Source organism: Panthera pardus, unplaced genomic scaffold, assembly GCF_024362965.1.
Source record: "Panthera pardus isolate Hobbes unplaced genomic scaffold, ASM2436296v1 HiC_scaffold_20, whole genome shotgun sequence".
Taxonomy (NCBI): Eukaryota; Metazoa; Chordata; class Mammalia; order Carnivora; family Felidae; genus Panthera; species Panthera pardus.
In genome coordinates, this window is record NW_026526766.1 from 31721877 (window position 1) to 31734904 (window position 13028).

The following is a 13028-nucleotide window of genomic DNA, read 5'->3' on the forward strand; positions in this document are numbered from 1 at the left end:
CATGCAAAAGAAAGCTTTAAGAGGAAACAGCCTCACAGGGCAGGCAAAGTTCATTATTGTAGGATAGTAATGGGCAAATAAGGAGTTTGGAGCACTTCCTCCCTGTAACAGACTCCTGGCAGATACTCGCATGCTAGCCTTGTTACTATTGGTAGATCATGCTATATCTGTGAACACTTTTGTTTTTGTTTTTGCTTTAAGAGTGCAATATAGCATAATAGTAAAAATACACATTTTTTTGAGCCAGACAGGCCTTAAATCCATCATCTATCATTGACTACCTGCGTGATTTTGGATCTTACTTAACATTCCTGACCCTGAATTTTTTCCCTCTGGTGCAAGATATAAAAATAAACAAACCAATAATAATAACAACAAAAAATCCTACCTTAGAGAGGTGTTCTGATACCTATAAAGATAAAGCAAGCCAGAAGTAGTCATTAAAGGTAACTTTATTAATCACTGAACATGTACTAAATGAGTTATTTTCCCCCCATTATCCCATTTAATCCTCAGCACTTCTGTAAGATAATAACATTCTCCATTTATAAAGTTAAACAAGTAAGATTTGGAAAGATTGTACTAACCCAAGATAACGCAGTCAGCAAATTTCAAACCAGAGGTTAAAATCCAGAGTTAAGTCCCATGAGGGAAAAGGACCAAGAAGGAAGATGGATTCCAAACAACTTCATTTAGTATGACCTTAATCTTTTTGTAAAGCGATTTTCAATTCAGTTTCCATGATTTCCAAATACAGAAACATGAGTGAGATGACATTAAAACTTTCCACCTATTTTTTTAGGTCTACATTCATTGCCATCTGAAGAAGTTTCCCTGCCAGCCACCATTTTCTTATGTAACTTTCTTTTGCCATTCCTGTTGGTATTGCCAGAACCCACAAACTTGGCTGATTGCTTTCACTTTTAATTAGCACGACAGTCTACATCTAATTCCTCTTCACTCTGAACACCTCAAAAATTAGATGATTGCCACAATTTTCCCTCACAATACTAGTGCATCTGAGACATTTAGCAATCATGTTTTGCTCATTACTTCTCTTGAATTTCCTAGCAAAGATTCAATGCTTTCTTAAAGAGTTTGACAGAGGTTCATTGTTTTGCATCTCTGCTGTGTTCAGTATCAACCATTCTAACTTCTTAGCCTGTTGCTCTATCAGTGGCAGTAAGAAATGCTATCAAGCAGTTTATATATTTTTTTTCTTAAAGAGAGTAAGTGATTTTTAAAAGTTTCAAATGTAATGTAATTTGAAAGAAAGAAAGAAAGAAAGAAAGACAGGAAGGCAGGAAGAAAGGAAGAAGGAAGGAAGGAAGGAAGGAAGGGAAAGAAAGGAAAGAAAGCTACCATACTGTTAATTTTTAAATTTCTCTTAATAATCAAATTTAATATCATCTAATATATGATACAGTTTATTACTAGGTGGCTATTTGGTTGTGAAAAATATCTCTTGGTTTATCCACGGGTGATGATGTTCATGTATGTTCTGATGTTCTGGTATGGCATAAGCAGAAATAAATAAAAGAACCAGCCACATGGAGCATATTCAGCATGCCCGCTGAATATCAGCATTAGAAGGGACTCTCGTTCTCATTTTGGACTATACCAGCTAATCTGGGATAATGTGTCAGTGAGGGTGGTGTGGAATATCTAAAGTTTTACATAAGTATTAATAATTTGGCCAGTATTTCTGTAACTATTTGATAGACATATCCCAAACATAGGAGAAAATTCCTATAAAAGTTATGCAAGCAGTAATTTCAGTCTTTGTACAAGGAAAAACTTTCACATATTATGAGAAAATATTTACAATTAACTTATGAATATAGGTATTCTGAAATGATATTTTGAACAGAAAACAGTTTTTAGTGCTTTTCTCTTTTGAGCATCATTATGGACTCATGATTTTTGTTGACATTGTTGTAAATAAATCATTTTCAAACTTAACTTGTTTTGATTAGCTATAATTTTTTTATTGTTTTGACTCAAATTGCCACTATTTGGCACATAGAAGCCTTTTTATGCTGGCTCATTTGCTCTTTTATTAATCACCTTAGAACTCTACAAAATGCATCACTGCTTTCAGGCAACAAGTTATTCAGGCTCATCTTGCATTTCTTCTACCTGTAACAGAAACCAGCTATTCTCCAAAGAACTTTGATTTCTTTAGTGGAGAACATTATTAGATTACAAAATATAGGCCCTAGGATATATAGTAGATTATTTCATCTTACTATTGACATTAAATTAGTTCAGTTACAGAGATAGGGGAGAAAATCTGTATATATAAAATCACTAGTTCATTTTGGCAATTTCAATGGAGTTCCAACATCACTTTATTATATACCTACTTGAGTTTTTACCTATTTTACTATGTGATGAGCATGGGATGTTGACTATAAGGGATAAATCACGAAATTCTACACTTGAAAAAAATAATAAAATTCAAATATTTTAATTAAAAATATATTTTTTATTTATAATTTGGCCCAATTGTTTCAGTTTTTTTAAATTTGAAAATGTTAATACCTTATTGACAGTTGTTGTTTTTGCCCCTTTGTTAGCTACATTAGTTACTGGAGGATATGAAAACCTGTTTAAAAGTTCACTTTATAAATAGAATGTTAACTTTGTTCAAAGTGTTTACAAGTCATTTCATTTTGTCACTATTTGTCCAAGCACAATGACCAATATGTATATGTCTATGTAATTTTCATAATCAATTTTACACACAAATTTAGACAAATTTATACATGTAAAAGTTTTTGGTAAACAAATCCAATTGATGTTTTGCAAAAATAATAATATAATAGTATATTGGCAATCTATAGAATTAATTGTAAAAATAGTAATAACAGTACTGCTATTGGCCACCTGAATTTATTTTTTAAAAAGCATCTCAGTTACTTATATGTTTTCAAAATCTTGTCCTGATACAAAATATTTTCAGTTTATCTTTTCTATTTCTGACATACCATGCTTTTTCTCTCATATACAATATGTTATTGTTTATAACATATCAATTTATATATCCATATTATTATGCCATAATTTTTTAAATATAACATTATTTAAATATTAAACTGTTTAGCTGATATGGAAAACAGTATGAAGGTTCCTCATAAAATTAAAGATAGAACTATTATATTATCCTGCAATCCCACTTTTGCGTATATATCCAAAAGAATTGAAAGCAAAATCTTGAAGAGATATTTGTACACCCATGTTCAATGCCATATTATTCAAAATAGCCAACAGGTAAAATCAACCCAAATGTCCATTTACCAATAAATGGATAAAGAAAACATGGTATATACATACAATAGAATATTATTCAATGTTAAAAGAAAGAATCTTGTCAGATGCTACAACATGGATGAACCTTAAGGACATCATTCTAAGTGAAATAAGCCAGACACAAATACTGTATACTATATCAGTCCACTTATGTGAGGAATCTACAGTAGCCAAACATACAGAAACAGAGAGTAGGACAGTTTTGACAGGGGCCTGGGGAAGAAGGAAATGGGGAATTGTTGTGCAATGAATATAGTTTCAGTTTTGCAAGATGAAAAACTTCTACATACCTGCTGCAGAACAGACCTAGTAACACTACTGAAATGCACACTGAAAAATGGTTAGATGGTAAGTTTTATGTTATATATTTTTTACTACATTAAAAACTAAAGGAAAAAAAGAACTTTGAGCATGGCAGGGGGAGGGCAGGGGAAATGTTTAAATAATCCAGCTGTATTTAAAGATATGATTAAGACAATGTCCAGAATACATTAGTTGTTTGCCATTTCATTTTAGGATTTAGAAAAAGCCGATGTAGATTACATTTAGGCAAAAAAAAAAAAAAAAAAAAAGCCAAAGATAATTTGTATCACTTGATATGCTTTAGCTGCAAAAATATAATAATGAATTAGATATGGCTTAAAATATAAGGACACTCGGTGCTTACTTAACAAGAAGTTCTGAAGTGGGCAATACCAGAGTTGGTGCAAAGAATCAAGGACGTCACCAAGACCCAGGCTCTTCTCATCCTTCTGCTCTACCATCTTCAGACTGTCCATGATCTCTTCCTTTATGGGATATTGTTGGCCCAGCTCTGAGAATTACATCTTCACAGAGGCAAAGTCAAAAAGTCAAAAAGTTCTTACTCCTAAGGAGAAAAATTGTCCCACAAGTCCCAGATACGCCACCCCTTTGTCTCATTGGCAAGATCTGGGTTACATGCCTAGTCCTAGACACAGTTGGCAGATAGACAGGATTGCTATGAATGGTTTATGTTTCTGCATATCTAAATTTTGTCTTTGGTGAAAGAAAAGAGATTTGTCAGCTAAGAAACAACATTCATCCTAGGTAACAAATAACTTCCCAGGTTGTTGACATCCTCTGATTTCTGCAGAACTCAAACCATTTTTCGTTTTTAAGAACTTCTGCAAAGGGCAGCCAAACTCTTTTCAAAGTTACCCTGAGGATTCTGCCTTACTCTGAAAAACACCTGAAAAATCTCTTTTAATCTGATTAATTTTCAATTTTTTCAGGTCAGAAAACTAAGTCTTTTTTTTTTCAATATATGAAGTTTATTGTCAAATTGGTTTCCATACAACACCCAGTGCTCATCCCAAAAGGTGCCCTCCCAAATACCCATCGCCCACCCTCCCCTCCCTCCCACCCCCCATCAACCCTCAGTTCTCTGTTTTTAAGAGTCTCTTATGCTTTTGCTCTCTTCCACTCTAACCTCTTTTTTTTTTTTCCTTCCCCTCCCCCATGGGTTTCTGTTAAGTTTCTCAGGATCCACCTAAGAGTGAAAACATGTGGTATCTGTCTTTCTCTGTATGAAAACTAAGTCTTTAATCAGGCATATCAGAACCACTTATTTTGTACAAAGGGAAGAAGAGAATGTGTTCATTTCCGTCCATTTTCCAGTCAGCTCAATGCATTCTTAAACACAGACACTGACACTTCTTTAATTCTTTTTAACCACAATATAGAGGGCTTATTTAATTCTGTCAGTGTCTCTTTGACCACCACGTTTAAGAATATAGAATGTGTACATTTTAGAATTCACTGATAGTCTTCTCTTTCCTTTAACTTAAAAAAAAATTCATTAACATATAACATACACACACAAAAACTGCCCAAATCTGACTGTATAGCTTAATGGTTTGTTACAAGGTAAACCAACCTCAGTAATTATTTAAAGAAATAGGAGTATAGAACTCAGAGTCTCCTTATGCCCTCTTCTAGTCACTACTCTCTACCTCAAGAATAGTATTTTACTTTTTAACATCAAACACCACATATTCAATTTGTGGGGTTTTTGAACTATTTACAAATGAATTCATACAGTATATGTTTTGTGTCCAGCTTTTCACTCAACATTATGTTTATGAGACCCCTCTGTGTAGTTGCACATAAGTTTATTCTCATTACTGGTTAGAATTCCTCTAAATAAATGTGTTACAATTTATCTGTTATAATGTAGATGAACATTTTCCATGTTTCCTGTTTAGAGTTATATAACTAAGACTGCTATGAACATTCCCTTACTATGTCTTTTGGCATTTTTATGCCTTTCATATATAACTTCAAGTAGAATTGCTTGGTCAAAAGTATGCACATGCTCAGCTTTAGTGAATGCTACCAAATTATTTCCCAAAGTGGTTGTAGCAATTTATACTCTAATCAGCCATGTATAATTCCATTTGTCCCAAATCCTTGCAAATACTTGATATTTTCTATCTTCTTCATTTTAGCCATTTTGATAAGCGGGCATTATGCCAGTCTGGGGCAGCTAGTAATTTTTCCCCAGACTTGAGTTAGCTAGCAGACACACTTTAGAAAAATATGTATCTTCCCTAAGATTGTAATTTTGGGGTTGAGGCATTTGCTTTTTGTGTCCCAGTTGCAAAGCAACATTAATGGGTGGGGGGAGGAAGAACCATTATATTGTATTTGGGATTCAGTGGGGAAAAAAGTCAGGAACCACTTTTTTTAAGTGTCCTACCTTGGTAGGAAAAAAAAAAAAGGACTATTCTCTTAACCCCATGGTCACAAATTTAGTTTCGATAGACTGTGTGGTTGTTTTGTTTTGTTTTATTTTTAACAAACCTACACTTTTATTTATTTGCTTTTCAGTAAGTTTAAATCCTTAAGGAGTACAGCATCACAGGGATTCTGTGACTTTAGCAGAAAGGTGACTTTGGAATTTGGCATGACTGTACCACTGTTTCCATGAGCGTGAGTTATTTTTACCAGATTACTAGGATTTTTTAGATTACTAAGTTTGTCACCAGGAGTCACTGGGTTGTTCTTTGATTTGTACACATAGATGCATCTCTTGCTTGGTAGAATTCATTTTCATCTCAAGCATAAACACCTTCAATTTTAAGAAGAGCTGTGTGCTCCCTCTGGTTCCAGAGACCCTGCTGATAGCCAGCAAAAATGGCCTTGGACTACAGCCTTCTGTCGTTTTAGGAGTACAGTTCCCAGCAGGTCTCCTCAGGTTCCAAGATGGCAGAAAGAGGTAGTTTTTTTATAGACTTTGAACACAACATACTTTAAGAAAGTTTAAAGTATTGTTAAATCATTATGAGCTAACAATAATCCACCCTGATTATTTTTCTTGATTTAAACATTGTTCAAATGATGTATAATTTAACAAAGTATCTGCTTTGTGTAATTTATCGCATTTGATAAACCAGATCATCTTGAGATTCTGCATGTGACATCAAAATAGTAAAGGCTCATTGGCTGACCGGTTTCTTAGCACAAGGACAATTCTTATCTTCTGGCTGGGTGTCAGGAGTCCGAAACTTATCTTTTGCAACTTATCTTTTATATCTATTTTTGAAACTTATCTTTAGTCTTCATAATGTAGCTAGCAAGCACTTGACTAAAAAGTAGTTGATTTCCATTCTTAAAGAGAAAACTTTTTTTAATGTTTTTCTTATTTTTTTAAAGGAGATCTGCTGCATTTATCTTCCACCAATACGAAGTTTTGTTATCTCAGCTGCTGCTTCAGGCTGCCTTCTCTTGCTTCTAAATTTTAGAGACTTGAGTTCCACTTTCCACATGTCCGTAAATATCTGGCTCATCCTTTTAGAAATTCCTCTTGTTATTCCTTAGTTTTCCAAAGCTGCCTTCATATGAAGCCTATTAGTTCCCAGAATCGATTCCAGAAGTATCTAAGTGGCATCCCTGTGCACTGGAAATTGAAGTTAAGTGTACTTTCATTGGCTTTACATATATATCTGTGGTATCTGGAATAAATGTCTCCTCATCAATGTTTTATGTGCCAAGTCGACCTCTTTAGAGCCAAGTTAAAGATACATTACATTTTACTCAGAAGATATGCTTCAAAATGTAAATCTTTGCCTGTCTAAAACTCATGTATGTTTCTCTTGAATAACAAATGGTAAGTCACTTGATAGAATTTAGGATACTTCCCAAAGACTTGTATCCTTGTTAGGATTTCAAATTTTGAAAATATTAAATTACTTTAGGCTTTGGAATCTGGGGACTATCCCCAGAGTCAAAGCTAACATTAATGGGCAAGTTTTCATCCTTGGTTAAGCAATCTGTTTTGCTTATATTGTTGCCAATTCAGAGATGTTCTTAACACTTGTTGGTACATATTTGCAAAGAATTAGGCAAGACTCAGAAATAAATCTCCCATACGCACATATACATAGATGCAATTACTATCTTTTCATGAACAGAGATGACATATTTTAAAATATATACAAATGTTATACACATTTGTCTTGGGACACTACCTTTGCAAGTTGTCTTCCTTTGTGGATCTAGGTACAAATAAAAATTTAAAAAGTAAAACAAGCCAGGTCTAAAGCAGTGAACTGAAGCAAGACAGATTGTATTTCATCTCCAGTTTTGAGAACTAATTCACAACTTAGTGACTCAAGTCAATACACATTCTGTGGCTTGGCATCTGCTTTTTCCATGTGCGTGACTCTGAAAAGCATTTGTCCAGGTTGAGATTTTAGATCTATCTGCTCCCACCTTGTTTTTCTGCCACCTTATACGGAATGTTCTGCCAGAACTATTGTCTGTGACTCAGCTTTAATTACATCTTCTAAAACCTTCCTCATTATTTAATGGATTTCTTTAATTTTTTAAACTTGCTTGGGATTCTTAGATCTGAGGATTGGAGTCTTTCAATAATTCTGGAAAGTTCTTAATTTTTATTTACCTTCAAATATTTTCCCTTCCCTATTTTATCATCTTCTTCTAAAATTCCAAATAGATACACATTAGACTGTCCAATTCCGTCCTTCAAGTTTCTCACCCTCTTTTTCATATTTTCCATCTCTATGTGTCTTTAAATTGTTTTCCAATGAATATTTTCAGATATATTTTCTAATTCATGATTCTTCATCTAATTCACTATGTGTAATCTGCCATTTAATCTGCTATTTAATGAAGCTTTAATTTCAACATTGTATTTTTTATTTCTAGATATTCTATTTGGATCGTTTTCAACTCTGAATTTTCCTTATTCATTTTTTTCAATATTTTTAAAACTCTACCTAAAGATATTAAAACCAGTTGTTCAATATGTCATTTCTGATTGTTCTAATACATGAATCAACTTTCAGGTTGGCTTCTGTTGTCTGTTCCTTCTGTGGCTTTCATCACGTTGCCAAGTATTTTTATTTGTTTTATAAATCTTGACTGCAAACTATTCATTTGCCCTGGAAATTTTTCTGTGTGGATGAATAGTTTATGGCTTGGGCTGCAGCTGAGTTCATCAAGATAGGATTTGTGTTTGCCTTTCCCATTTGTCTTGGGATACTACCAACCTAAAAGCATTTGATATTTAATTCTCTATTTCAGGCTTTTGGAAACACACAGGTACTGTGATTTCAAAATACAAACCCGTGTGGGGGCTGACTTTTCATGAGGAATCATCCTCAGAAGAATGATTTTCCCTCCATCTAGTGCCAGAGCTTCCTAGCAGTCCCCTTCTGCAGGTGAGGTTTATTTATCTCAACCACCCTTACACTTCAAGTGTAGCCCTTTTGGTGTTCAGATTTAGGCCATGCAGTTTCCTATTAGGATCCCCATTTTAGGCATATCCTGGACTTTATCTCCTGGGCCCTGAACTTCATGTAGTTGTCTAACCTGTCTCTAGAATATAGTAGATGACTTTAGGAAAAAGCCAAGGTTTCTTGTCTCCCAGTATTTTGAACACTATACATTCTTTACTTTCATTCCAGTTCAACAAATGAGTTTGAAAGATTTTTTAAATATTTCTTTCAACATTTTAGAAGTTTTAGTAAGGAGGATTGGTCATAATAACTAATCCACCATCATGCTGAAAAGAGAAGTCTCTGGTTAGTTAACATTATAATGAGCAAATATTAAAAATTTAAACATATGAACAACATTTATATTAGTAAATTACTGATTTGTCAAATCCTTTTGGGGTTTCTAAGCAATATTTCTTTTTCAGACAAGGTTTCTACTCATGAAAAAGTTTTGAAAATTCCCTCTTCCAGCCTTAAAGTATAATGGTTTCTTCTTATGATGTTGCTAAATCTCCTCACCAACAAGACCACCAATGATGGTATACGAATTGGACTTTAGTCTCACTCTCCCTTTACAGGGTTAAATAATCCAGGTGTTATGGATTTATGCCATATTCTCACCCCCTTAATTTGTTTTCTTGTATCAAAATATTCTTGATCAAGTATACTTTAAGCAGAAACCAACTATGGGTAAGGAGTTTCTGCTCTGGTGTGAGGGATCGGGGGGAAGATGTGAAATCCAAAAGAAACGCCTTTCTAGAGCACCTCATGAATTCTGAAAACATTTGCTTCAGGTTTTAGCCAAGGGACCTTGGGCAACTTACTTGACCCTTCTGTGCCCCAGTTTCATCACCTGTAAAATAGGGAAAATAACAGTACACTTTTGACAAGATTGCTATGATAATTGAATTAGTTAACTATATAAAGCATGTAGTACAATACTTAGCACATAGTAAACACTATACAAGGGTAAATTTCTAAAAACACAGAACTTTTAACTCTGCATACTCCTATTGCATTTTTTATGCTCCACTAAATTTTTACAAAATTCATAATTTGTATATTATTTGTCCAGCTTTACTTAAGATTTTTTTTTAAGTAAACAAAAAAAGATCTCAACTTTAAACCTCAGAATTAACTAAAACCAAAGACGTATTTGTTCCATGTTGTTTCTTTCCCATACATTGCTTTCCTCTACACTTAAAAGCTTCCTGAATCCATAAAAAAGAAAATATATACTACAGACTCTATAGACTTCCTCTTTCCCTATAATTTTGCCCTAAGACACAATGTACCCAAATCAATGGCTTAACTGGATTTCAGATCTGCCTTTGCCAGGACATGACCCCAGGTTAGTTAATTGCCCCCTTGTCTAACCCCATTATGCTATTTGCTGTAAGGTAGTGGAAGGAGAAGAGAAGGGTACAGGGCTGAAGCAGAACTTGTGCAGTTTTCTGAGGCTGACATCTTTTGGGTGGGCAATGGGCTGGTACAGCTGCTGGTATTGAAGAAGCAGGCCCAGGGAAAGGAGAAGGAAGAGGCTGAAGTGGAATCCTGTATAGGAGCACAGGAAGGAGTCAAAGGGATAGGAAGACACTGGCTTTCATGCACCCTCTTCATTTTTGAGAAGAGGAAACTAAGACCGAGAGAGCTGAAGAGCCCTGCAGAGAGGGAGCAAATCTTGAATGTAAGCTTAGGAATGGAGGTCATTCTTCTTCTGTTTCTTCAAAAATTGTTAAAGATTTGGTTCAACACGTAGCTAGATCTCCAAAGTATGTGAGACATGGGGAGGGTCACTGGAGGGGAATAAAAACAATACATTGAACTGAACAATTCGAAATGTTTGGCCACACTAAAACCACAGGGCCATAGACCAAACAGAAAGTCAGCTTCTTTGAATGCTTTAGAAAGAGCATTGACCCAAGAACAAGAAGACCTGGGTTTCATTAGACTGAGTCATATAAAACTGTCATCTTTGTAGGTCAAAATGTAGTAGTGCCAATTCTATCTGTTCAACTCACAGTTCCAACTCTACCACTCAGTAGATGTTTGGGATTTGGACAAGATCTCCACATCTTTTCAGTGGGTAATACCTGCCTTACCTATTTTTTCAGGGTTTTGCAAGGACAGATCCAAAGTACACAACATTTACTGAGTGCCTGCTTTCAATAACTGCTTGGGAAACAAAGATGACTAAGGTACAACCCTTATTTCTAAGGAGTTAGCATTCCAGCAGAGGATATAGGAAAACTAATTTAGTTGGATATGATAAGCAAGTAAGAAAAGGAAGCAATAAATTCTGTTTGATTGTGGGTGGTTAGGGAAATGAAGGCATTTGAACTGGGCTCTAAGGGTTAAATAGAAGCTTCCCAGGCAAAGAGGAAGAGGCATCTCTAGCAAGAGGAACAGCTTGTACAAAGGCATGGAGGTATACAAGTGTGTGGTGAATTGAAGAATAGTAAGCAGTCCAATGGGTATAAAATGTAAAGTGTGTCTGTGTGGGAGTAGGGGGGTTACTGTTGTGTGAGGCTACAAAGGTTGAAGGGGTAGGTAGTGTCAGTGAATAAAAATGACTGGGTAAGAATGCATCCAGGAATACTGTGGGAAAGCATAGAAGTGCTTTACAAATGCTAAGTAAAGAACAAAAGAAATTTTTCCTAAAATCTCAACATCCCTCCCCTCCTGTCACAAGGAGTTCTGCTTGAATCATATACTGATTTGCCAAATTTCTTTGTAGTGTTTCCTCTCCTTGGGAGAAATGTTCTCTCCTGGGTCCAGGTAAGAGGCATGTAGAAACTTTCAGAGTGCCAGGGAGTCAGGAACAGGAAGTGATTCAGTTTGAACAAGGACAATGCTATCTCATTGTTCCCCAAATTTCAACCTCCCCTTCTGTGACATCACTTTTTCTGACCTCCCCCAAGAAAGAAGTGAAACCACTATACCCAAGGGAACAGAGGATAATGTGATCACCCTCCCATCTCACCCTCTCCCTCCTGCTCCCCTGTGAAATCTCCCAGAATGAAATCATATAGCGTTGTCAAACTTAATCATTCTCCCCATTTCCTGTCCCTCCTACCAGCCAAGACAAGTTGTGGGGCACTGTCTTCTTCAGTAATTTTCTAGTACCCAACAAGAGTTTTGATGACCCCTCTATACCTTCATAGATCTGCTCATGCAAAAGTATGTAAGCTTTACAAGGTGGTGAATGGAATTTAAAACCCAAAAATTTAATTTCACCTCATTTTACGAACAGTTCCCATGGAATAAGAGAAAGAACCAGATGGACTTAAGTTCAGATCCTAGCTTTGCTACTTACTAGCTATGGGGTCTTTTGCAGCACACTTAATCTCTTTGAGTCTCTATTTCCTAAATTTTAAAATGGTACTCAAATACCAGGGTCATGGTAACAATTAGAGATAACATATGTAAAGCATCTGGCCCACAGAAGATGCCCAAGACACTGTAAGTGCCATCACCATTATCATCACCACCACCATTATTAAGAGCTTGAACTAATGCAGACTCCTTGCTGATTTCATTTCTTTCCTCTTCCTACCCTCCATCTATTCCTTATATGACAGCCAAAGCAGTCTTTAAAAAATGAAACCCAAGTCACATCCCATATTACTTAAAAACACTTCATTGGCTTCCCACTGAATTTTGAATAAAATCCAAGCTCCTCCTTCTGGTATCCAGGGCCCAGCCCTACCTGGCTTCTGTCCTCTTCTGCCAACACCATTACATTATACTCTCCTCATTGTCCACTGTGCTCCAACCATACTAGCCGTCTCATTTCCAAATACAACAAATTCTGTAAGACCCTTTGACCCTGGGGTTTTTTCTGCCCAGAAAGCACTCTCTGTCCCCTCCCTTCCATATATTCTTCACACCCTTGGAGTGCAACATAAATGCCACTTTCTGTGACCACACTACTTTAATACTACTGTTTATCTT

General features: G+C 35.4%; 1 protein-coding gene across 5 annotated transcripts in view; it reads left to right on the forward strand.

The window, feature by feature from the left end:
* IL33 (interleukin 33) overlaps nucleotides 1-13028 on the forward strand; it is a 38376-nt gene that overhangs the window by 2202 nt on the left and 23146 nt on the right. For 2 of the 5 annotated variants that reach the window (XM_019438127.2, XM_019438129.2), the window contains exon 1: nucleotides 8838-9017. The exons of the other annotated variants lie outside the window; for them this stretch is intronic. The gene's annotated coding sequence lies outside the window, so the exon portion shown is untranslated. Of the gene's footprint in view, nucleotides 1-8837; nucleotides 9018-13028 lie in introns of those variants that run through there. 5 annotated transcript variants of the gene reach the window in all.